The following is a 26016-nucleotide window of genomic DNA, read 5'->3' as shown; positions in this document are numbered from 1 at the left end:
TGGGCTGATTGTTAAAATGATCACATGGGTCTGCCTATTCTTCTGGGGTGCAATTAAATCTTCCAGTTTTTGGAGGCTGACATCTCGGAGGGGAATATGGCCAATTGGGTGAGATCTTAGAAAACTTTTAACTGTCCCATAAATTGCAGGGCATGTGTCAGAGAGTGGGACATCCAGCTTGGGTCTGACACCCCACACTCTGAACACCTCCCTACCTACCCAGAGCCTGGAAAAATAAGTCCAGGTACGCGCTGCAGGTGCTGTTGCAAAGCCTCTCAGCACAGAGGCCAGAAAAATGCACAGCAGCTTCGTAGCAATATCTGGGACAGACTTCCCCCCTGAGGGTAGCGGCCTGTACATTATTTCCCTTCTGAGTCTTTCCTGCTTCCCACCCCATAGAAATTGAAACATCAATCTTCTCAGCACCACCGCAACACGGTGTGGGATTGGGAAGGTAGAAGCCAGAAAATTCAAGACAGGCAAGAGCTCGGCTTTGATGACCAGCACCTTCCCTGTCATGGTGAGGTCTCGGTCCTTCCATTGCATCAGTTTTTTGTTTAAGATTGGAAATTTGTTCTGCCAATTTATTGTTCCCATGTCTTCTCCAAAATACACCCCCAGGACCTTAATTCTCTTCTCTTGCAGCCTGAGATCATTTCCTTCTTTTGGCTCCCTCCAGTTCTGATAAAAAATCTCACTCTTAGATTTGTTAATTTTTGCAGAGGAAGCCAAAGAGAAACGATCACAGCACTGCAGAGCTCTGCTAATTGAGGCATTGTCAGAGAGGAGCAGGGTGACGTCATCCATGTATAGAGATGTCTTTACCTCTCCTCTTCCACTTCCAGGCACTGGTATCCCATTAATGGCCTGATCCTGGCGCAAGGCACAGGCTAAGGGCTCCATAGCCAAAACGAATAACAAGGAGGATAATGGGCAGCCCTCTCTCACCCCTGAACAGACTTCAAAGGGGCGTGATCTATTGCCATTCACCATTACTCTGCTGTTGCTACCTGTTTACAGCAGGTTAATCCACTTTCTCATGATGGGGCCAAACTTCATGTGCTCAAGTACCGATGTTAAGTACTGCCGGTTTAGGCAGTCAAAGGCCTTTTCTAGGTCTACACCTAAAATGCACAGAGGGAGGGAGCGATCCTCTGAGTACAGACAGACATCCCTCAACAAGGCCAGGTTGTCGCTCATCAGGCGTCCTGCTATCCCACAAGTCTGTTCTTTTCCTACCAGTTAGGCCACTACATTTTGTAGGCGCAGGAAAAGGGCTTTGGACAGGATCTTAGTGTCCACACCTAACAGACTGAGGGGTCTCCAGTTCTTTATGTCATTCTTTGCTCCTTTCTTAAACAAGAGAGAGATAGTGCCTTCTCTTAAGGAGTCAGGCAGCAATTCTGTCTTATAGCTTTCCTCGAATAGGAGCAGTAGCGGATCCTGAAGCAGATCCCAAAAGGTGCAATAAAATTCTTTAGGGAGCCCGTCAGCACCCGGAGTTTTCCCCTTCTGTAAGCTCTCCATAGCCTGTCTCAGCTCTTCTACTGTCAAATCCCTCTCAAGTACTTCCCTATCTTCTTCACTCAAAACGTTTTCTAGCTTTGAGGTAAAAAAATGAATTTCTTCATCTCTGTAGAGCTGTACAGTCTTGAGTAGAAGGCCTCGGTGCAGGAGAGGATAGCACTCGGCTCTGTTCTCTCTCGTCCCTCCTCATCAACTACACTTTCCATGACAGACTTGGAGCCTACCACTTTCCTGAAAAAGAAGCGAGTACACTTCTCATTTTCTTCCAAGAACTGCACTCTGCTTCTTAACAGCACTCCTCGACTACTTTCTTCGGCTATGCTCCGGATGTCCTTTTTTAAAAGGGTGATATCCTCGAGCACATCGAAGCCACTGTGCAGCATCGTGTGCAGCTGCCTCTGTTTCCTGGCTAGCACTCCTCTCCGTCTGGCAGCAGCCTTCCTTCCTTCAGCCATGAAAAAGGCCTTTGTCCTCACCTTCACCTCCTCCCACCACTCTCCTACTGACCTGTACACACACTACAAGGATAGCCACTTTGATAGTTTCTCCTTGTAGCGGGATACTACCCCCTCGTTCTCTAGCAGCTTTGTGTTGAGTTTCCAGAGGCCTGGGCCAAAGACAGTCCCGCCCTGGAGTTCCACTCTACACCCTAAAGCCTGATGATCTGAGAAGAAGACAGGCTGAAGAGTGACCCCAACAGCTTTCACTCTCTCTGAGACAAAGCAATAGTCAATTCTGGAGCTGCTATTCCTCCCTGACCATGTATATCCTGCTGTTGTGGGATATATACATCTAAATGTGTCTGAGAGTTTAAAGTCTTGAACTAAGTTTTGCAGGGCCAGTGAGCTGGAATCCAATTTTATCGGAGAGCTAGACTGCCTGTCTGTGTGCTCTAAGATACAATTAAAATCCCCTCCCACTATCACGTCTGTGGTACATAACAATAGGGAAGAGAGTGCCTTGAGTAGCTCCACCCTTCCTCCCACGTCAGTAGGACATTACACATTGATTAGCTGCAGGTTAACGATCCCATATTCCACATCCACACACAGCAACCTGCCATCTATGACCCTCTGAATACTTTTCAATTTGAAAGCCCATCCTTTGAAAAGAATGGCCACGCCAGAGGCTCTGTTGTTATTGTCCCCTGACCAAACAGATGGCCCTTTATCCCACCTATCTTCAAAGCTTTTATACCTCTCTTGATAGGCTAAAGCACACTCCTGCAACATCAACACATCTCCCTCTCTCTGCTGGAGGCTGGCATTTAATTCTGTCATTGATACCTCTGGTGTTAAGAGAAATTATGTTTAGAGCCATATTACATAAGAAAGTGGAACCAGTCTTTACAAAACACATTTCTCTTCGGTCTCACCTGTTACCTTCTTCTTTTTCTTCTTACCAATTTCCTGCCAGCCATCCTCTGAATGAGCCTTCATCAGGGTGGCAGCATTAAAAGCGTTCACAGAGTCCATTTCAAGGAAGGGGGTAGAGGGAGGGGTGGAGGGGTTCCAGCTGTCCCCATCGCCATGCTCTCCTTCCTCCTCGCTCGGGGAGAAAACAGAGTCATTTTTCCTTTTCCTCAAGTCCAGCTCCTGGGAGCACTGAGGGGAAAGGGGTGCAGCCGATGCACCAGTCTCCTCTTCCCCCTCACCCACCAGCTGCTGCAGATCCTCCGTGATGGACTGGATGGAGGAGAGGAGGACATCTGTAGCACTTGCAGAGTCTGAGAAAAGCAGCTCCGCTGAATCCTGGGTATCCTCGCTGGACCCGCTCCACCAGGGGGCCCCACACTGGCCCTCGTTCTGAGGAGCAGGAGTGGGGGAGGGGTCCTCGCTGTTCTCGGGGGTTTTCAAACCCTCGTGCTTGTCTGGTGCAGTCTGCGGTTGTGGGGGCGTAGTGGATTTCTCTTCCACCGGCCCCGGAACCACAGCAGGACTGATCCTGGCTGGAGGCTGAGACTCTTTGTCCAACAAGGGTTCTTTGTTTAACTTGTTGTTTGCTTTGGCTTTTCGGGCCGGTTTGGCTGAAACAAGCACTGCCTCATCCTTTCTCATTTTGAGTTTATTGGCGTAGGCGTGAGGGCAGTTCTTAAAAACGTGTCCTTCCGAGTCACATAAATTGCACTTTGGCAGCATTGAACAGTCAGAGGCTAAATGTCAATGTTTGCCACAGGTCTTGCAGCATTTCACAGTGCAGGACGATGCCAGGTGTCCCACAGCACCACAGCGCCAACACACCTTTGATTGTCCCACATAAAAAACATAGCCATTGCAGGCGCCCAGCCGGATTGTAGAGGGCAGGTGCCTTAAGCCTCCATTTACATTGTCCGGTAGCAAGCGAACCTCGAATTTCCTTGCTCCTGTTTTTATACCGTCAACATCTCTAACCTCAGTTCCATGGTGGACGGTGCAGTACTGGTTAAGCCAGGTGTGAATGTCCTCTGTCTTTGCCAGTTCCGAGAACATAACAACATGCACCGTTTTCCTCTCTCTCTGTGTCAGAGGCTGCAAGTCGATCTTCTCAAGGGCAGGAACTTTCCCTCTTTTTGCCTCAAACACATCCACACATTGTTCAAACAGAGAATAGGTAGCAAAAACAACCTCAAAAGCTTTCTGACCTGGGAGAGCGAAGATGAAATCCAAGTGCCGAGGTTCAAAGCCAAGTTCCTTCTGCAACACTTTCCTGCTGATTTGCATACAATCCATGAAGAGGTCATCCAAAAGCTCAAAACTCACAGCATTCTTGCGGGATCCAAAAGTTGCCATTTCGTGAACTGCAAAACAAACACTGCTTCCACAAAACAATAAAACAATCCAACTACTCCACCTACAGGCTGATCAAGGTATCTCCCCTGCCAGGTAAGTATGAGCTGTACAAACCCCTGCAAGCGGCTCGCACCCACAGCACAAAGCACGCAGCCTAGGCCAGCTCCTCGCCCCGCACAATCCCAATCTTGTCTGATCTTGGAAGCTAAGCAGGGTTGGGCCTGGTTAGTACTTGGATGGGAGACTTTCTGGGATTACCAGGTGCTGCAAGCTTCTGCTCTCTTGGCCAGCAGGGGTTGATGTTGGTACCGTAGGCTTTGGGAGGAAAACCTGGAGGATGGAAAGGTGATCTATACAGATGCAGCCATTCAAAATGGGTGAGGTATTTTGCGGCATACCGCGAAACGCCCACCGGGGCATCACGCATAACTATCCGGCGTCGCCTTGTAAAACTGCCAGGGGGAGCTTAACCTCTCATGTACAGCATTTGAGCTTTTAATTTTGAACTGTGTATTACAGCATGTTAATCATCAGTCATTAAAATGTTGGTATATTTTATGAAAGCAAGATTGCTCAGTTGGACAAAAGTACACAACCTACCTTTATCAGAAATATTTATGCATCAAAGCCTTTACTGAAGATATTACTAATAGTATTAATAATGGATGACTTTGGACAAGCTGTATACTCAAAGTATAATTTCTTTAGCACATTTGTACAAGCACTTGGAATCTGTCCAAGCCATACTTTGTCAGGCATTTTGTTTTACTTCAACGGGCATAAAAACTTCCTTGCTTTTAACAGGGCGTTTCATAATTTCTAACTACGAAAATGATTTAAAATGCGACACCTATCATGAAAAGAAAAAAATACACACCAGTATTCCATTTCTCCCTAAACATTGTAAACTTCGAAGTCTTTAACTAACGTGATACCGGAGTCAACAAGCATACTTTTAGAATTTGATTAAAAGGGAATATAATATGGAATCGCGTATCTCAAGAATTTAATAACGGTATGATTATATCCGTGTACTGCGGCAGGGCTGTGTAGGGCTGTTTCGCCTGGCTGCTTATGCAAGCTGTCTTGTAGCCTACTGGTCTAGGTGTGTGCCTACCAACTGGTAGGTTGTGTGTTCAAATCCAGCTGTTGCTGGACCTTTCAGTTTTATTTATTTTTTAATCGCGTAACATAAACATATTAACGTATGCAAACTGTACTGTATACAATATGTATATGTATATTTAATGTCTTAACTGTGCCCGTTTAAGTATTGAATATTCATATCTAATTTTACCACTGAAGGGAAATCTTAACATAAACATACAGTATATAGCTGGTCTCGGTACTTTAAAGAAAAAAATACACACCAGTATTCCATTTCTCCCTAAACATTGTAAGCTTCGAATGAAACCACTAAATAAAGACATAAATATAGAAATCTTAAGATTTGTTTTATTTAATGTTGGTAGCAGGATGAACTGTCAGAGTGTATATTTTGTCGCAAAGTTGCTACAAGATGTTAACAGTGAAAAAGGTATTTAGAAATGAGTTATTTCAAGATGAATAAGAAAACATACACGAAACATGGTTTCATTACGACCAGAATCGGTCTTGAGATATTTTTAACTTGATTTACAGTATTTGAGAGGTATGTCTTAACACCGATACTACAGTGCTTAAGTACTGCTCACGTATATGTTTCTAGGTTTATATTATGCATTTCATACGGTCAAATTACTTTTGAGAAACTAATAAGAAGCGCTAAACGGTATGCGTTTTAGTTTCGTTTTGTGCTGGAACCCGTGGATTGATTAGAGATATCAAGTACATACAAGTCATTTTTTAAATGTTGTAGTTCGTCTTGAAAAAATGTTACGAGTACATCATCTATCAACAATTACACAGGTTCTGTTTCCATATTGCGGATTTTGGTTAGGTACAGTATTATCAAATCCAGTGGCGCTGTGTGTTACTTTACTGAGTCCCATGTCACATGGTCTGTGATTGAAACCTGTAAAACCGGTTTAATTCGTCACAGGCAGCACTCTTCAGGTGTGAGGGTCTTCTGCTCAGAATGAAACGCTAAAATGTTTGTGTATATTCTAATGGTAGTGGGGGCAGGGTGTGTGGGAACAGGTTTGGTTGAAATTGCATTGGAGATCTATGTTCTTCACACCTGAAACATTTTCTCTGAAAGGATTTTCTTCGCAGTTTAACCGATCTTGTTACAGCATGTTACAGTTTACTATTTTTAACCATATTAATTTTAAGTGCTTAATGTAAAATCTTGTAAAAATATATTTTCATTGTTCGAATATACATTAATATACATTAAGTCTGACTATCATATAATAAGTTAAATACAAAACTAAAGAAAAAATGGGGTTAAATATAATTCAAAATATTTTGCTAACAATGTTAACTGTTTATGAATAATAAAATGTATTAACTAAGGAGTAGGATGGCACAGTTGTTAGTATGTTTTTTGTTTTGTTTCTTTTTCATAAATACAACAGTAGTACCTGATGTCTCAGTGGCTTTCAAAATTAAATTATGCATGCAAACCTGTGAACTAGAAAGATAACTAAGATTTTAATACTAATTAAATGACAGCGGGCACTTTCCACCCCCTCTACATTCTCAGAGTAGAACAGACTAACCTTCTAATGAAAGACGAGCCACACCCCACGGACAGGAAAAGTGCCCACAGGCACTTAAACTTAATATGGTCAGTAACAGTAAACAGTAACATGGTAAGAAGGAGCACGTACAAACGTTTTCGAAATAACCACATGTAAGACTCTGATGCTTAAAATGTTTAGGGAGAAAGTGGAATACTGGTGTGTATTTTTTCTTTAAACTACCAATACCAGCCATAAACAGTCTGTAACGTAGGGATTTCTATATGTCTTTATTTAGTGATTACATTAGTGACAAAGGCTAAACTTTTAGCTTCAGTAACGTGTACATATCTCCCCTTTTTATAAAACGACTTGGTTGAAAACTGTTCCAGAGCCACTGTTGTTTCATCAGTGAAAAGTACATCATGAAATGCCTCTCCCTGTTTAATCCACTGGAAAAAAGAAAAGGAGCATAAAGCTTCTGATGGTCATAAACGATATTCATTTAAGAGCAGCATCAGAGGTATGTTTTTAACTGCACTGCATTGGAGAGAATACCATAGTGTGTTTTTTTTTTCTCCCTGGCGGAAACTGGCTTCCAGAAGAATCAGTATGGCTCAGAGATTAAATAAAACTTCACAGACATTAACGAAGAGCATAACGCGTGTACTGTATACACTGCAAGTACAACCCAACTCTCTGCAGGAGTGCTGGCTGTGACGAATTGAACCGGTTTCACGGGTATTTTCAAAGTAGGAGGCGAGATTTCCAGCGAAGGACACCCCCCCCCCCCCCCCTCAAAAACCCAGTAAATACAGTACTTACTAGTTAAAGGCTAGGCTCCCGACTACGGCGAAAGGAACCCTTTTTCATTAGAAGACAATGAACATATTTTAGCCCTGAATGAATTAATAGCAAACATGGTTTACATAAAAGACATTTTTCCAAGAAAGTTTAGCCTTTGTCACTAATGAAACCAATAAATAAAGACATAAATATTAAAATCTTAAGATTTTTAAAATACATGACTTTGCTAAAATTTATTTGAAAATAAAAACAATTACAACTGCCAGGGGAGAGAGAGAACAGGGGAGGGATGTTGGTTTTGCATAAGGGGCGGGGCCATGGAAATTAGGTCTGTTTGGGAATGTGTAGTTACATGTTCGGGCTGTTTGTGAATTATCGTTGTTGAGTATGGAGTGTTGAGGTATTGATTTTGTGTAATGCTTTATGTTGAAAATTGAGGTGGATTTTGTTTATGATAAACAGGATAAACTGGGATGGGAGGAAGGTTTGGTTTTGCATAAGGGGCGGGATTATGATAATTGGAGGACTTTGCGAGAGTAAAATGGTTTGATTATTTGATTTTGTATTGTGGTTGTTATCTATGTTTTTGGTTGGTATTATGTTTATATGGTTGTTTTTGTTGGTTGGTTGTTATTATGGTTATTAATAATACGGTCTATAGTTGAAATCTGAGCCTAAATAAAAAGAAAAAGCAAGTGATTAGGTTTATGAGCAATCTAATTACTTATTCGTTTAAAAAGCTATATAAAATAAAGTTTATTATTAATTTGCTGGACAGAGCGTTGAACATTATTATGCATAAGACAAAGATAACGATCCTGATCAGTTTAGAAATCTGTGTACGCTGTAAGGTTTTTACTTCTTAAACTTTTAAAATGCACGTTTTGAATAGAAAGAAATCCTCTTCCTGGTACAGTATGTATAGCAAACCAGCACGTCTTTTTTCTCCAATCAGAGGGGTGTCAGATGGTGTCAGCCAATCATCATTCTGCGTTGGGTAGCAATGGGTGACTGTTCTCAGGCGGAAGATGTAAACAGCTTAATGTTCGTGTTAAATAATTTTTTTAAATTAAAATTCATTCTATACAGCAATCGCATATTTGGGTACCATTTCATAAAACTTTCATGCTTAAAATGTTTAGGGAGAAATGGAAGACTGGTGTGTATTTTTTCTTTAAACTACCAAGACCAGCCATACACAGTACAGTTTACATACATACAGTAATGTTTATGTTCCTAAATTAATATCGTTTATGACCTTCAGATGCGTTATGCTCCTCTTCTTTTTATGCTCAGCTACTAAAATTTCCCTTTAGTGGTAAAATCCATATAAATATTCAAAACTAAGCGGATTAAAATGTGCACAGTAAAGACATTAAATGATTAAATCTTTGCACTACCAACCAATGCACCACGAGTGCCCCTGTCGGTCATTTTGGCCAGCCAATCACTTGCCCTGCGGTACCCTCTGGTGCCCCGCGGTGGCTTGTGGGTAGGTTACTATACCGCTAATGGTTACATAACACTTAATGCAAAAGCAACGTTCGGGTTTGAAAAAGAATATTACTTGCTATGAATACAAACACTGTTACAGCAGGTGTGTTAGGGCTACTTTAGCTTAGATCATCAATTCATCTTACATTTCTTCTCCATCTATATCAACAGCGTCATCGCTACTGAGCGCTAAAGGCAGGTCCTGGCAATACAATCTTCTTTAGAAAACATTTTTAAAACTATTTCCACTACCATATGTAAAGTAAAAGATTCCGATTGCACGCAACGAATAAATTATCTTTTCCAGGGACGTTGTAGCTAGATGCAAATTACAATCGAAAATATCAGTATCAGCTTTAATATTTTCTTTTGGATCCACAGGACGATCAGCATGAGCCATCAAAGAGCCTGTAGCGGCAAGAAGTTTAAAAGTGCATCTGTCTTTGGTCAAAGGAATTGCTGGAGCAGTAGGACACAGAGCAATATCTAGCAGCTGTAGACGATGTTCGGGGAAGAGATAATTCTGTTTTCAGCACAGGGAGTGAGAATGAGCTCAGTCCGGCTCCCAGCAGAATCCATTCTGGTTTGGTTACTGTCAGACTGTGCGTCTGAGGCTCTTTGGATCGCAACGTGAAAAAAAAAGAACAAAAAACATTTGCTCACATCTTGTGATTTCCACGAGAGGAAGAGAAGATATCACTTTAAAAAAAATCAGAACTGAAGATTTGGATCCGGGACCTCATACTTGTCAAATGATTAAAATAATAATTATGAAAATATCAGGCTGTGTTTCTGCAACATATCGTGCACAGTATGCCATTTTTTTCTAAAAATACAGTAGATTGTACTTAATAAAAATGTACAATTCACCGCTGGTATAAACAGATGTGTGCTGTGTTTGCCTTTGTAAGCATTTGTTTAAAAAATAAGTTCACAATACGATAGAAAAACACAGAAAGCACAAACAAAATAATATAATGATACAAAATCAATACCAAATCATAAAGCCAATTAAGTACCTATCCTTTGAAAACAGTGACATTTGTATCTACTTTTGAATTACAAATCAGACAGCGTAGTCCCTTAATTCAAAGATAAGATATTTACCAAAACAAGACAACCAGATGTTAGCTGAATTCGGAACAAGAGCCTCTGCTTCATCGTTTATTGAGCTTTTGATCAACGTCTGAGTGAAAAAGATTCGCTATTTTAACTATTTGATTAAAGTTCACAAAAGCACCTTTCTTCGAGCTGGAGTCAAAACTGCGACTTAAGGATTCCTAACTGTTTCTAATACAGTCAACCGCGCTACCAACTGAGCTATCGAAAGGATTTAAAACGCTCCTCTCTGGCACATATTGCCCAATGTAGTGAAATATTCCGGGTACTTAAATTCCAGTTCGACATCAAGTTTCCAACTCGTTTCCTTAGTCTTGTTTACCTTGAATTTGAGCCACAAACCAGGATTCTACTGTATAATCTTCCGGGGATGTTACAAAATGTTTGATGGGGCGTCAATCATTACAGGCGGAAATTCACTCCTTTTATTTTCTCGAGGCATCATATTAAACATTTCATTTGGATCGAGAAGAGGATCACCATGAGAGACAGAACAAACTGTTTGATTCCATCTTTATTGGGAACTCATAACTGAGCTCTCACTATCGCATACAGCTAATGCATGTAAAGCCTTCAGTATGCGATAGTAAGAGCTCAGTTATGCCAGGGAGTGGGAGTGAAGAGAACTGAACTGAAATTTAGTAAATTCATATTTAAATAGAGTGTAAATCATCAAAGTGTTCTGTCACTTAAAACTTATTACAACACTACCAGGAGTGGGGATTGAACCCACGTGGACATTTGTCCATTGGATCTTAAGGCCAACGCCTTAACCACTCGGCCATCCTGGTCTACAGCAATATACTCTTGCGAAACCTCTTAGAGTTGCGAGAATACTTCCTTTGTGTATAAAATACATTGTGAATGCTTTCTCAGCCTTTACTTTTTCGTTTTTATGACATTTTTTGGACCGAGCACGAATATTCTTTTGTCCATATCTTCCCAATGGAAGCACAGAACGCCGTCAAACCAAATGCATTTTAAAGACCAAGACTTGTGGATATTTCCACAGCCTCTACATCAAACTATCAGTGGGCTAATTATCTTTTTTTAAACCTCCGGTTTTTCATCGATGCGTAATTCCGCACTTACTGGAACCCGGAGGACCGCTGTGTGCACACGTTCACAACGCGAAAAATACTGTTCGATACGGCTTCGTGCGAATAACCCGTATATGACCTTAGGAAGCAGAACAGTGCAGTCTCCAATTACCCAGACTGTAAGCACAGGAATAAAGCTTTGTTTGATTTCTGAAACCCTTCCATTACGCCCTGTTTTCATTCAGGTAAGGGTCAACTATATTGACAATACTACTGACAGCAGGAAGATTAAAATATTCTTTACTCAGCAGCTCATTAAAAACAGCTCCCTTGATGTTCAAACCGATTTTTTACACAGAACACTGACACAGCTTTGCGTTCTGAATCTCTTTTTCTCGTGCTTTTATTTAATATGGCACAATGCACTGGGATAGGGGTATTCTGTTCACAAACCAATAGCATTTAAATCACAGTACCCACAATGCTGCAAGTAAGTGTTTTGCACACTAAGCAGGTCTTCTGACTTTTCCCAGCTTTGTTTTGGGTTGTGGAACCTTTATTTTTTATGATTTTCTGAAGATAACACTACAGGTATACACTGGGATAGGTGGGTCTTTTTCATGGCTCAATAGTAATTAAAATACAACAGCCACACTGCTGAAACCATATATTTTACACACCAGACAGGGCCCCTAACCTCATACAACCTTGCTGTGGCTGTGGCCTCTTTCTTTATTTTTTTATGATTTTCTGAAAGTAACACTACAGGTAATACAATGGGACAGGTAGGTCTTCTTCATGGCTCAATAGTGTAGTGGTTTGATGGGTTTACTGAGACAATTATTAATTGTAACAGTAATCAGGAGGTTGTTCGTTGTAGCTTTTAGAAAATCAATCGTCAGAACAACTAACGAAGCACACACACGGGTTCAATACACGAGATACATTTATTCAGATAAATTGTGCACCAAAGATATACTAGTCTGCCTGGATACGAGCGGCAGACCTTACTGTGAGGGTTATCAATATACAAGGTATATAATCTCGAAGAGATGCAAACACAAAGAGATACACAACAGAGAATATATGTCAATATATATCGTTCAGTTATCAAATCGCTAATCAGTGTTATTACCCACTGTTACTCTAAACTCGGAAGTAAATACATTACTCATGAATTAAATTGATAACAACTTGTGTTGAGGTACAATTGAATTCTCGAGACGCAATGTAGAACATGGGGTTTACTTATCCACTGTGTATGGATTTGGAATCTCCCGGCACGAACACCAAACCAGCTGACAGGCTCTGTTGCAGCCTCTGTTGCAGCGGTTGTCCAATGGGCGTTGTGTCAGCGTTCTCTGGCTACCGGCCAACCAGTCAAGGTGCAGCTCGGAGTAGGACGGGCGGAGAAATCTGACTGCGGCGCGCAGGGCAGTCGTTGCTCCGAGGGGATCTACCAGCAGTCCGGCTGGCTAGTAGAAAGTCTCTATGCACAGAGTGTGACCGCGAGTCCTCACAAGTCACTCTTTTGCCTGGGAAGAAGCTGGTTCGTTCCCGGTCCAGCGCTGCTTCTGAATAAGCTATTCAGCTTGTCGACGAGGGTCCAACTGTAGGCTGCCGTTGATCAAGCGGAGCATTCACGTTGGTAGAATTCTGAGTACGTACGGGATCCTCGGCCTCGCGCTCAGAACAAAGTCCAAGTCCTTTTGCAGACAACAGCAGTTGTCACGTGATTGTCTCTGAGGATGCGCGAAAATGGCCAAGGAGAGCCCCGATCTGAGCTTGCGCTCCCTTTTTGACCATGACCCAGATGTGTGCTGATTGGTTGAGAGTTTGGCGGGCATTGGAGACCCACATGGTATTACCATGCCCTGCCAGTCCCTGATTGGTTGGTCAAGATGAGATATAAGTCACTTACTCTTGACACTTAGGAATGCAGTCCAGATGTCCATTTGGCACTCCCTAGACTGATAGGCGCCAATGGATGACCATTGATCATGATAGCCAGGCTTAGCTAAGTGCATCCCCGTCTGGGAGCTTGTTCCTTATCAAAAGAAAACATCTTAAATCAGCCTGCATGAATACTTTCTCTGCGGCTGCACCACAGAGATGGAGAGTGAGATGGGGCCTCATTTAGGACAGCATACCAACGCTTAATTCTGTCTTATTAACAAGCATTGCCGCTACAAAAGCAATTCAAATACAACAGCCACACTGCTGAAACCATATGTTTTACACACCAGACAGGCCCCCTAACCTTATACAACCTTGCTGTGGCTGTGACCCCTTTCTTTATTTTTTTATGATTTTCTGAAGGTAACACTACAGGTAATACATTGGGATAGGTGGGTCTTCTTCATGGCTCAATAGCAATTCAAATACAACAGCCACACTGCTGAAACCATATGTTTTACACACCGGACACGCCCCCTAACCTTATACAACCTTGCTGTGGCTGTGTCCCTTTTCTTTATTTTTTTATGATGTTTTCAATATGGCACCATTAGACAGGCGGTACATGGTGATAGGAGGGTGCTATTCACGAGTCAATAGCTCTTCAAGCACAACAGCCACAGTGCTGCAACCAGGTGTTTTACACATCAGACAGCTTCCCTAACCTTATACAACCTTGCTTTGAGTTGTGATAACCTTGCTTACACTTATATAGCGCTTTTCTGGACAGTCCACTCAAAGCGCTTTACAGGTAATGGGGACTCCCCTACACCACCACCAATGTGCAGCATCCACCTGGATGATGCGACGGCAGCCATAGTGCGCCAGAACACTCACCCCTATCAGTGAGGAGGAGAGAAGAGAAATTTAGCCAATTCAAAGAGGGGGATTATTAGGAGGCCATGATTGGTAAGGGCCAATGGGGAAATTTGGCCAGGACGCCGGGGTTACACCCCTACTCTTTTCAAGAAACGCCATGGGATTTGTAGTGACCACAGAGAGTCAGGACCTCAGTTTTACATCTCATTCGAAGGAAGGTGCCTGTTTACAGTATAGTGTCCCCATCACTATACTGGGGCATTAGGACCCACATGGACCGCAGGGTGAGCGCCCCCTGCTGGCCCCACTAGCACCTCTTCCCGCAGGAACCTTAGTTTTTCCCAGGAGGTCTACCATCCAGGTACTGACCAGGCTCAAACCTGCTTAGCTTCAGTGGGTTGCCAGTTGTGAGTTGCAGGGCGATATGGCTGCTGGCCATAATCAGCAGCCTTCAGTACTGAAGCAGGTGTGAGCCTGGTCAGTACCTGGATGGGAGACCTCCTGGGAAAAACTAAGGTTGCTGCTGGAAGAGGTGCTAGTGGGGCCAGCACCACCATTAGGCAGGCCTCCTGACCTTTCACAGTCATGCTTTGTTGTGTGAAACTTTAATTATCTTTTTAGGATTTTTTGAACATGGCAACTTCCACCGAGATGGGTGGGGGGTGTCGGGGTGCTCTTCAATAGCTTTTTCATCTATACACACAAACGGATGTAACCAAGACACTCAGAACCTGTCACGCAGGGGCTGACTGCTGAGGATAGGGATCCAATGCGGTGCCCTTGGTAGGGTTGGCGCGAGACGCAGGCGTAGTCGGAGTAAACAGGCAGGGGTCCGAGTCCGGGAAGGCGTATGTCGAAGAAAACTCAGTCTTCACTCAGGTTGGGAGATTGTCAACAGAGATCTTTAATACAATCAGCTGAAGGGGAGCATATCACAGAGAAAGGGTTTCCCCTAGCACTCAAGACATGCTCACTGGACTGAAGTTATACTTTCCTTTTTTAAACATTAAAAGTAGGCAATACTTTATTATATCAAAGGAACATACAGGGAAAGGGGCAGTGTCAGAAGTCAAACAAACAGGACAGGGGGGTGCCATTTGGCATCCTACAATCTGTTTCAATTTTCTCTGGTTGAATGGGTGTGAGGAATCACAGGCTTTAGTTTGCACCTAAGACAGGGGTCTTAGGTGCGAACAGAAAACCTTTCCCACGCATAGTCACTGTCCTGACCTTTTGACTCGGTCTTCCACATGTAGCACAGGCGTAGGCACAGAATCGACAGGCGAAAGTGTAGTCGAGGGACTGGCAGGGGTCGGAGTCCGGGAAGGCGTAGAAGTTGCGTCGGTGTGGATTCAGAAGGCAGAGGCGTAAACGAAGAGACAGGCTGGGGTCAGGATCCGAGAAAGCGTAAAACAGGCGAAGGTACAAAATCGAGTGGCTAAAGCGGTAGTCGGAAAAGCGGGGTCGAGGTCCAGGGGAGAAGTCATAGTAAGGCAAAAGTGTAGTTAGTACGTAAGCTCCTGGAGAGAATCTCAATCGTGAGCAATGACCGGGGGGCAGATGAAGGTTTAAGCAGAGGACTGATTGACACGTGCACGTTTGGTACGGGGAGAGCTCGTAGGAATGCGGGAGCGCTTGCCTGCATGAGGGAGATTCGTGGCAAAACCAACAGAATCAACCTGAACTCACAGAAAAACAAGAATGCCCCCGAGACACCTGCACCCCCCCGGACCACTCTGGTATCAACACCCCCAAACCCATCCATACCAGCTAACAAGACTCAGAATCGGTGCAACCCTCCAACCTGGACCAAGAGCAGGATGGGACAAGAACCTGCACCACACTACGCACCCCTCATCCAGACCAGCAGGACAGCCAGACCACAGACAGCACCATCATGTTACCCCCCTGTTCATTCCAACAGAAAAGCCGAACTGACCCCCACCAGCATGGCGACGCTGCAGCTCTGGTCACACCAGCAGGCCCAATGGGCTAAGAGCTGGGGGACATACAGATGCAGCCATTCAAAATGCGTGGGCGATACCGTATTATTTTCCAGTACGCTGTACGCAGTCTACTGCAAGTTACCGGTAAATACCGCGAGTTACCGGTAAATACCGCGAGTTACCATAAATTCTCCTATAATACGACAAGCAAAATAATAGTATCCGGAATTTCGGCAAGGTGGAGCTAATAAAGCTCAACCTCTCATGTTTGAGCTTTGGCCATCAAAGTCTTTAACGAAGATATTACTAATAGTATTAATAATGAATGACCTTGGACAAGCTGTAAGTGTAAACTCAAAGTATTGCCCTGGTCAACATTCTTTTTTTCATTGACCGTCTTTGTAAAAGTAACACCACAGCATTTCGCAATCACGCATTTGTTTCCAATCATGCAAAGTACAGTAATTTTTGAGAATCGATTCACCATGCCTTTCACATGCTCATAAAAGAGATTGATTTAGGAACATAAACATATTACCATATGCAAACTGTACTGTATACAGTATGTATATGTATATTTAATGTCTTAACTTTGCCCGTTTAAGTATTGAATATTCATATCTAATTTTACCACTGAAGGGAAATCTTAGTAGCTGAGCATAAAAAGAATAGGAGCATACTGCAACGCGTGTGAAGGCCATAAACTATATTAATTTTGGAACATAAACATACAGTATATGGCTGGTCTTGGTACTTTAAAGAAAACATACACGAAACATGGTTTCATTATGACCAGAATCGGTCTTGAGATATTTTTAACTTGATTTACAGTATTTGAGAGGTATGTCTTAACACCGATACTACAGTACGTAAATACTGCTCACGTATATGTTTCTAGGTTTATATTATGCATTTCATACGGTCAAATTACTTTTGAGCAACTAATAAGAAGCGTGAAACGGTATACCCAGGGCGTTTTAGTTTCGTTTTACTGGGACTCTGCTTTAACAATGTCGCCGTGGATTGATTAGAGATATCAAGTACATACAAGTCATTTTTTAAATGTTGTAGTTCGTCTTGTAAAAATGTTACGAGTACATCATCTATCAACAATTACACAGGTTCTGTTTCCATATTCCGGATTTTGGTTATGTAATATTATTTTCTAAATTTCACGTTGTGAATATATGATTTGGGCAAACAGAGCCGCAAAGAAGTACATTATGGGTTGTTGTTTTTTTTTTGCAGTTTTATCTAGAACAAGCGATGCTTAAACCTTTGTCTGATTCTTGTGAAACTATCCACACGACAGTTACAGTACCTAGGAGTTGACTTCAGTGATGTCACTGATGGGATGTTTCTAAAAATCCATCCTCTGTAAAACGTCTTCTCTAGTTGTCCTGCATATGTATTCGCTAATGAAGCTGTGTGTTCTGAGCCTGGATCTCTACATTTCTGTATGAACCAGCTTAGAGGGCTAAAGACAGCTTGTGTTTAAATTGAGTGTAAGGCAATTTATGCTTCTAAAGTCATGGTCAGCATTTATTATTGTACTGTGCTGTAAACTTGTTCTGTGCCTAGTCACATTATTTTATAGCGTTTTTATAGCGTTATCAAATCCGGTGGCGCTTTGTGTTAGTTTCCTGACTCCCATGTCACATGGTCTGTGATTGAAACCTGTGAAACCGGTATAATTCGTCACAGCCAGCACTCCGGCAGAGAGGGGGTTGTACTCGTAAAGTAGAAGCAGGCGAGATTTCCAGCGAAAGACACCTCCCACTCCCCCCCACCCTCATACGATTCAAATTGTATTACAGCATTGTAATTACACATTGTAATTGTATTACAAATTGTACACATGCTTAAAAGAGAAGAGAGAAAACGCAAGCCTTCTTCAGGTGTGAGGGTCTTCTGCTCAGAATGAAATGCTAAAATGTAATGTAGGCTCTGAATGGGTTCAATTATGATTTGGGCTTGATTAAGGTTGCTGCCTTTCATCTAAAACCCTACTTGAATCCTTCTAAACTAAAAATCAGTGTTAGTGAGTTCTAAATAAAGAGGTATCCAGGTAACAGTGAAACGGGCGGACAGTCTAGGGAGATCGCCCGTTTTCCATGTAAATAGTTCCCTGGTTCCGCACCCCTTGGTGTTTCTCTCGCTCTCTCTCGGGTCACCTGATCATTAGCTCGAAAGATTTCAGTGCTTTGTGTATATTCTAATGGTAGTGGGGGCAGGGTGTGTGGGAACAGGTTTGGTTGAAATTGCATTGGAGATCTATGTTCTTCACACCTGAAACATTTTCTCTGAAAGCATTTTCTTCGCAGTTTAACCGATCTTGTTACAGCATGTTACAGTTTACTATTATTAACCATATTAATTTTAAGTGCTTAATGTAAAATCTTGTAAAAATATATTCTCATTGTTCAAATATACATTAAGTCTGACTATCATATAATAAGTTAAATACAAAACTAAAGAAAAAATAGGGTTAAATATAATTCAAAATATTTTGCTAACAATGTTAACTCTTTATGAATAATAAAATGTATTAACTAAGGAGTAGGATGACACAGTTGTTAGTATGTTTTTTGTTTTGTTTCTTTTTCATAAATACAACAGTAGTACCTGATGTCTCAGTGGCTTTCAAAATTAAATTATGCATGCAAACCTGTGAACTAGAAAGATAACTAAGATATCCACCCATTTATAATGGTGGCGAAGTGGTTAGCATTGCTTTCATGCAGCACTGGGGTCCTAGGTTCAATTCCTGACATCCTGTGTGTGTGTTAATATTAATTAAAATTAATATCGTTTATGACCTTCAGATGTGTTATGCTCCTCTTCTTTTTATGCTCAGCTACTAAAATTTCCCTTTAGTGGTAAATTTCCATATAAATATTCAAAACTAAGCGGATTGAAACGTGCACAGTAAATACATTAAATGATTAAATCTTTTCACTACCAACCAATGCACCACGAGTGCCCCTATCAGTCATTTTGGTCAGCCAATCACTTACCGCGGTGCCCTACGGTGCTCTGCGGGTTGGTTACTGTACCGCGGGTTTTTAACGCTCATTTTGAATGGCTGCATCTGTATTTCACTTCAGCTTTTCACTCTTGCTTCCTTCCAATGAGGACGGAGCTGCGGGAGAAAGGGCGCTATAGAGGATCGCTGTGGAGAGCTGCTGCTGCTGTGCTTTGACATCTGAGCTCTGTGGAAAACGATCTCAATACAATTCTGAAAAACGCGACTCTCCGAACGCCAGCCGAACAAGTCTCCACAGCCGAAGCGCTGTGTCTCTTTTCAGCTGGCGATAAACCTTTCCTCGATCCTTTGCGGACTTGTAAAACTGTTCATGATCAGAATAAAAAACGCTCACGCTAATACACAAGCACCCTTGTCTCGCCAAAGCTGACAAATAAACAGACGGACAAGCCGCACTGCACGTGTGAACAGGGGAATGAGCGAGCGAGCGGGGATAGGGCGCCTCCTGCGCTTAAAAGCTTACAGCACCTGGTATTCCCAGGCGGTCTCCCATACAAGTACTAACCAGGCCCATCCCTGTTTAGCTTCCGAGATCAGATGAGATCAGGCATGCTCAAGGGGGTGTGGCCGTAAGCAAGAGCAAGGCTCGCTGGCACCATTCTTATAGAGAGGACAGCTCCGTCACCTCTTTTACGACGCTGCTTTTTTTCCCTTGCGTTTTTCTCTTCTTCCCACGTTCTCTCTCTTCACTGCCTTCGTCCCCGCTCTATTTCACTTCAGCCTTTCACTCTTGCTTACTTCCAATGAGGACGGAGCTGCGGGAGAAAGGGCGCTATAGAGGATCGCTGTGGAGAGCTGCTGCTGTGCTTTGACATCTGAGCTCTGTGGGAAACGATCTCAATACAATTCTGAAAAACGCGACTCCCAGAACGCCAGCTGAACAAGTCTTGAAGTGGAAATCTAATAAGTAAATTGATTCTTAAAATGTAGAGAGCTTTGCAAAAAATTTATTGGTGCTTTAAGATAATATTGTAGCGTTTTGCAGGTTCTTTTTCAGAACTAAAGAACAGTGGAGACGCGATTAACCAAGCACTGGCTTTATTTTACAACCACACCAAAACCAAACACAGGATCTACACACACATGAGGAGACTGACGAACACGTACACACATTTAGGGTGGTAATTACCTAACAACACACTCTACTTTTACAGGACTACACAGGGCACTAGAATTACTAGGACATTATTTACACAGGTAGGGTCAGCCGCTGGTCATCGTGCTGACCCTCAGACTCTTCCCGGCTACCACTCCCAGCATGCCCAGCGGTACTACGAGCGCCTAGGGGCGCTTCCTCCTCACCACCAGGCGAGGGCGTTACAATATATTTCAAGGATGTAAATGCTGTGCTACAGTACGTGCAGAATTTTAGAAAACAGTGCATCAACAAAGTACACTGTCTGGGTTACTTTAGAAGACAATGTACCAAAACAATATATGCTGTCTGGGTCGTTAGAATTAGCTGAAAGTAACTGATTAGCTTTGAATAACAAATCCCGTGCTTCTTCTCTCGCTTTTTGATGTAATCTGTTTTCTCTTAGGGAAAGGGAAACTTTTAGAAGGGACAAAGCGCTGAGCTTTTTTACAGCACAACGTCTTTTAAAAACCCTGTACTGCTTGTAACAAATTGAGTCTCTGGTTGCACTTTGCGAAGTGGCAGCAGGGCTTGCAATATTGAAATAAAGACCTTACTCAGGTGAGAACTCTCTCTTGTGGCTTCCTTGATAGTTCCATGACAATTTGAGGGCTCGTCCGGGATCAGAAACCTGAATGCAAACGGCTACTGAAACTCCATCCGGACCCTGACAATTTTAGCAAAATTGGACGAACCTCAGAGGATAAATTGTTTATCCTTCCAGAGACGTGTCTGGAGAATTGGCAGCTGTCTGACGCCAGTAAGTGATCCTTAAAAATTAATAGTTTGAGAAGCGAGCCACAGGGGTGTTCTCACGCGGGTTTGATGAGTCTGGGACTCATATAAAGAACTTATCTTAACACAGACGTGTGGTTTTTGCTCTGCGGAGTAGTTGATGTGATAAGGTTCTAAGTAAGGCACCGATCGGTAAAAATGGGTAATTAAAATTCAAAGATGAAAATGGGACCGAGCAGTCCAGCAAAAGTACATGTACGACAAATTCAGATAAACAATTATAGCCTGGGTAAGAGTAAAAAAAATGTTTTATGTTCATGAACTGTAAAGCTAGGGTAATAGGTGTAAGGGAACTTGCACATAATTTATATATGATAATTAGGGACCCATAACTATGAAGGATCTTTGTAAGTGAATCAGAATGGACAGAGGAAAGTTAAATTAGGAAAAAGAAGTTTCCTGAAGAAACTTAGAAGAGAAGGAGAAGAAAGGAAAGAAAGTGAATTGGCAAACTTATGTAATGGAAAGAGGAATCACAGAAATAATGGGAAGCTTCAAAAAAGACTAGTCTTGAAACTAGAAGCTGCAAGCTGCAGCTAAAGTCATGGCCATGCCTTCTAAAATGCCACTATACTAATGAGGAAGACAGCGCATGCACCGACCCTCTGCATCGTGTCCCAACCCAGAGTGCTGGAAGGCGATGCGTGCTGTGATTCCTTTACGGAGCAGAAATGACAACCGAGGAGCCGAGAGATCATTTCAGCATTTTGCGTCTGAACGGAAAACACAAACAACCAACTCGGAATGACTTGCTATTGACGCTTTTCAAAGCCTTCTTTGTGGATGACGACTGCGCTGCCTAGCAGATACAAATGGGTTGTACAACTTTGAACTAGCAAATGGAAGAGGGCTAAGCCCCCTCTCTTTTAGCCCAGGTTCGATCTGTCTCCCAGAATCACCAGGGCGCACACACACACACCCGTGTCGTTGAAGTGCTCTGCTTCATTTCTAAGGGCAACTCAACATTCACTCCTACCCCGAGTGCAGAAAAGACGGCATCCGCAGCAACAACAGCTCAGGTCTCTGCACAGGAGCTAAGCTGCCCCCATCTCCTCTGCTCTGCGGCTCCTGCGGAGTGAAGTCCTGCCTGGAGCCGTGTTTGCAGGCGGCGGCTCCCCGCGCCCTGTCTGTGCATCATTTCCAAGAGCTCCTGGGAGGAAGAGAGAGCCCTCCCACTCGGGGGCTTTTCCACGGTCTGTGTGAGGAGGGTTTGTCCAGTAGCTTATCGAGCGGAAGCCTGGGGCTGCGGAGAGCTGTGATCGTGCAGACCTTGGGGTGTCACCTCTTTGTCTGCTTTCCTGCCCCCCCTCCGCCCAAGCTCTGCTCCAAAATAGCCCGGCAACCCCTCACACCTGCACGTATCACAGGTGTGGTCATGAGACACCCATGGGGTGTCGTTCTGTTCTTGCTAATTGTTTCCTGCCCGTCGCAGGCAGAAGTCCATGCGAGGAAGATGCGCTGGACAGAGCTCAGAGGGCGCACCTGGGTGGCTTTCCTTCTGAGTGACGTTCCTGCAACACTCTCCCGCTACTCTTGGTGCGCTCATGCCGCAACACAGGAAGGCTGGAGCAGGTGGCTGTGGGCTCTGCGCACCGCTGAAATAGCTCGGTTGGGAGAGCATCAGACTGAAGATCTAAAGGTCCCTGGTTCGATCCCGAGTTTTGACATTTTGTTTCATCGCGCCCTTTGTTCCTCTCTCCAGCGCCCCCTGCCTAAAGTGACGTGTCCCTTTCTCAGCCCGAAACGCAAGCGAGACACCAGCAGCGGTCCCTGCAGGTTTCCGTAGTGTAGCGGCTATCACGTTCGCCTAACACGCGAAAGGTCCCTGGTCCGAGACCGGGCAGAAACAGCCTCGTTTTGCACGCTCCTGTACTTCACAGAGGTCTTGAGCGACCGGTCATTTGTTCCCAATGTATTTCTGGTGCCTTCGTGCACTCTTGTACCAAACGCACGTTCCTTCTGTACGAGGAGCCGATCATTTGCAATTGGGCTGTGCCGACAGACCAGGAAGAGCTCTGTCGGCTCAAAAGCAGCGCAGGACCTGCAAGAACAACAGAAAGATAAGCATCCAGCGGGGGCCTCTTAGTGAGCCCAAGATCTCATCAAGAATCGGCTCCAGCAACAGGGCTGGGCGCATTGTTCCATTCTCCGACCACTTTCGGTGTAAACAAGTCCCTCCTGGTCTCTGCTTGAAATGCACTTTCCTGCTTTTGCTTTGGTGTAACTGGCTTCCCCTGCATGGGCGAATGTGAAGAAGATCCTTAGTAAGTCATTGAAGAAAACCGAGAAGAGGTCGGAGTGGCCTCTGTCGTTCATCAACGATCCAGTCAGGCAGTACTCCTCTGTAAAGCGCCGTTCGTTCACATCGATTGGCTTTTTTTTGCCTTCATTCGTGCAAGTAGTAAAAGCAGACGCCCCTATTCTGCCATGACCCGGCTTCAAACCGGGGTTGTTGCGGCCACAACGCAAAGTACTGACCACTATACGATCACGGCGAGTTACCGAGACACATGTGGGTAGGACGGAAAAGGCTGTGCTCTCTTCGTGTGACATAATTCGGAAAAGTCCTGACGTTGCATTTCAACTGAGCCCCAGTATAAATCGACCCTTCGACACTCTGAGTGACAACTCTCTTGCGTGTTTTCTCATATTTATGTAGTTTGCTTGCATGATACCAGGAACAGCGTGGTTGTTCGCTGAAATATGGTCTAGCGGTTAGGTTTCCTGGTTTTCAGCCAGGCGGCCCGGGTTTCAACATCCGGTATGAGAACGTGTCGGTTTTGCCTCCTGCTTTCCAAAAGATCAGCACCGTGTACGAAGGAGCCGCATTAAAACTACTCGAACGTGCAAAACGTGACCGGGGAAAAGTTAACTTGAAGTTAGAAAACGATTTTGGCACGCCTGTAGGGCTTTCGCGAAATCTCTTAGAATTACAAAAACACATGCTTATAAAATACATTGTGAATGCTTTCTCAGCCTTCACTTTGTCATTTTTATGACGTTTTTTTAACCACACTCGAATATTCTTTTGTCCATATCTTCGCAATGGACGCACAGAACGCCTTCAAACCAAATGCATTTTAAAGACCACGACTTGCGGATATTTCCACAGCCTCTACACCAAACTATCAGTGTGCTAATTATCTTTTTTTAAACCTCCGGTTTTTCATCGATGCGTGATTACGCACGAACTGGAACCCGGGGGCCGCTGTGTGCACACGTTCACAATGCAAGAAATACTGTTCAATACGGTCAATATGACCATAGGAAGCATAACAGCGCGGTCTCCAATTACCCAGACTGTAAGCACGGGAATAAAGCTTTGTTTGATTTCTGAAACCCCTCCTTTACGTCCTGTTTTCATTCAGGTAAGGGTCAACTATATTGACAATACTACTGACAGCAGGAAGATTAAAATATTCTTTACTCAGCGGCTTATTAAAAACAGCTCCCATGATGTTCCAACCGACTTTTTACACAGAACGCTGACACAGCTTTGTGTTCTGAATCTCTTTTTCTCGTGCTTTTATTTAATGTGGCACAATGCACTGGGATAGGGGTATTCTGTTCACAAACCAATAGCATTTAAATCACAACACCCACAATGCTGCATGTAAGTGTTTTGCACACTAAGCAGGTCCTCTGACTTTTCCCAGCTTTGTTTTGGGTTGTGGCCCCTTTATTTTTTATGATTTTCTGAAGATAACACTACAGGTATACACTGGGACAGGTGGGTCTTCTTCATGGCTTCATGATTTTTTTACTGTAATCAAGTGTTGTGCACACAAGGCAGGCCTCCTGACCTTTCACAGTCATGCTTTGTTGTGTGAAACTTTAATTCTCTTTTTAGGATTTTTTGAACATCAAAACTTCCAACTTTCATGGAGATGAACGGGGTGCTCTTCAATAGCTTTTTCATCTATACACACAAGCGTATATAACCAAGACACTCAGAACAAACAGAATCAACCTGAAGTCATAGAAAATCAAGAATGCCCCCGAGACACCTGTACCCCCCTCCTGGACCACTCTGGTATCAACACCCCCAAACCAAGCCATACCAGCTAACAAGACTCAGAATCGGTGTAACCCTCCAACTTGGACCAAGAGCAGGATGGGACAAGAACCTGCACCACACTACGCACCCCTCAGACCTGTGGTCAAGGGCTGGTGGAGTAGGGAATATGATCAACGAATTTCTGAAGTTTTCTAAACTCGAAAAAAAATAGTTGGAATGACAATATGTGGTCAACACTGTCAAACAGAGTCCTTGGAGAGGATTGCCCCAGCAACAAGAAATGGTTATCAGTGATTTGGCATGAAGATAGAAAAAAAGTAAGAACCCAAGTGCTTAGGGTGCAGAAAGAGGAGAGTATTGGTAGGGATTCCAAACCAGTTGACAGTACACAATCTATAGTCAGTATTTCAAGTCAAAGTGAGGGACATAGTTTGGAAGGCAACACAGAGCTCAGAAGTTCATCAGAAGATACAAAAGATGCATGGGCAGCACACGGCAGCACAGACAGTGGTGACATGTTAGAGGGAGAAAAAAAATCTGTGTAGAATCAGGAAAAAAAGCCTGAAGAGCACAGTGAATATTCCCAGGGGGCAAGCTCGTCTGGGACGTCACCTCAGGATAAAAGGGGATTAAGAAAGATTATGTCTGTGTCTAAAACTTTCAAAGTATGTCTAAAGGCTGAACAATGGAGAAAAATAGCACCTCTAAAAGGTACGTCTAAACTAAGACGACCATGGACCCAGATGTTATATAGCGAGTTCAGGAAGATAAATCCTTGCTGCCCAATAGCCTTCAAATACCAATACATCAGGAAAGAGAACAGCAGAAAAAAAAAACTTTCTGATGATAAAAGCAGTCTGTACCTTCAGGTCCTGCAATGTAAAATACATAATGACAACAAGACACAAACCAATGGGCAATG

At 43.4% G+C, this 26016-nt stretch overlaps 1 protein-coding gene and 2 non-coding genes across 2 annotated transcripts; all 3 read right to left on the bottom strand.

The window, feature by feature from the left end:
• Positions 1 to 26016, bottom strand: part of LOC138242764 (zinc finger protein 271-like) — a 1399044-nt gene that overhangs the window by 1158440 nt on the left and 214588 nt on the right.
• trnal-uaa (transfer RNA leucine (anticodon UAA)) lies at positions 11048 to 11130 on the bottom strand. Its single transcript has one exon. It is a non-coding gene; the product is annotated as a tRNA-Leu (tRNA).
• Positions 19603 to 19721, bottom strand: LOC138216699 (5S ribosomal RNA). Its single transcript, XR_011180411.1, has one exon. It is a non-coding gene; the product is annotated as a 5S ribosomal RNA (ribosomal RNA).

This window comes from Lepisosteus oculatus, chromosome 14, assembly GCF_040954835.1.
Source record: "Lepisosteus oculatus isolate fLepOcu1 chromosome 14, fLepOcu1.hap2, whole genome shotgun sequence".
Classification (NCBI taxonomy): Eukaryota; Metazoa; Chordata; class Actinopteri; order Semionotiformes; family Lepisosteidae; genus Lepisosteus; species Lepisosteus oculatus.
The sequence above is the reverse complement of the archived record's forward strand: the minus strand, read 5'-3'. Positions and strand labels throughout refer to the sequence as shown.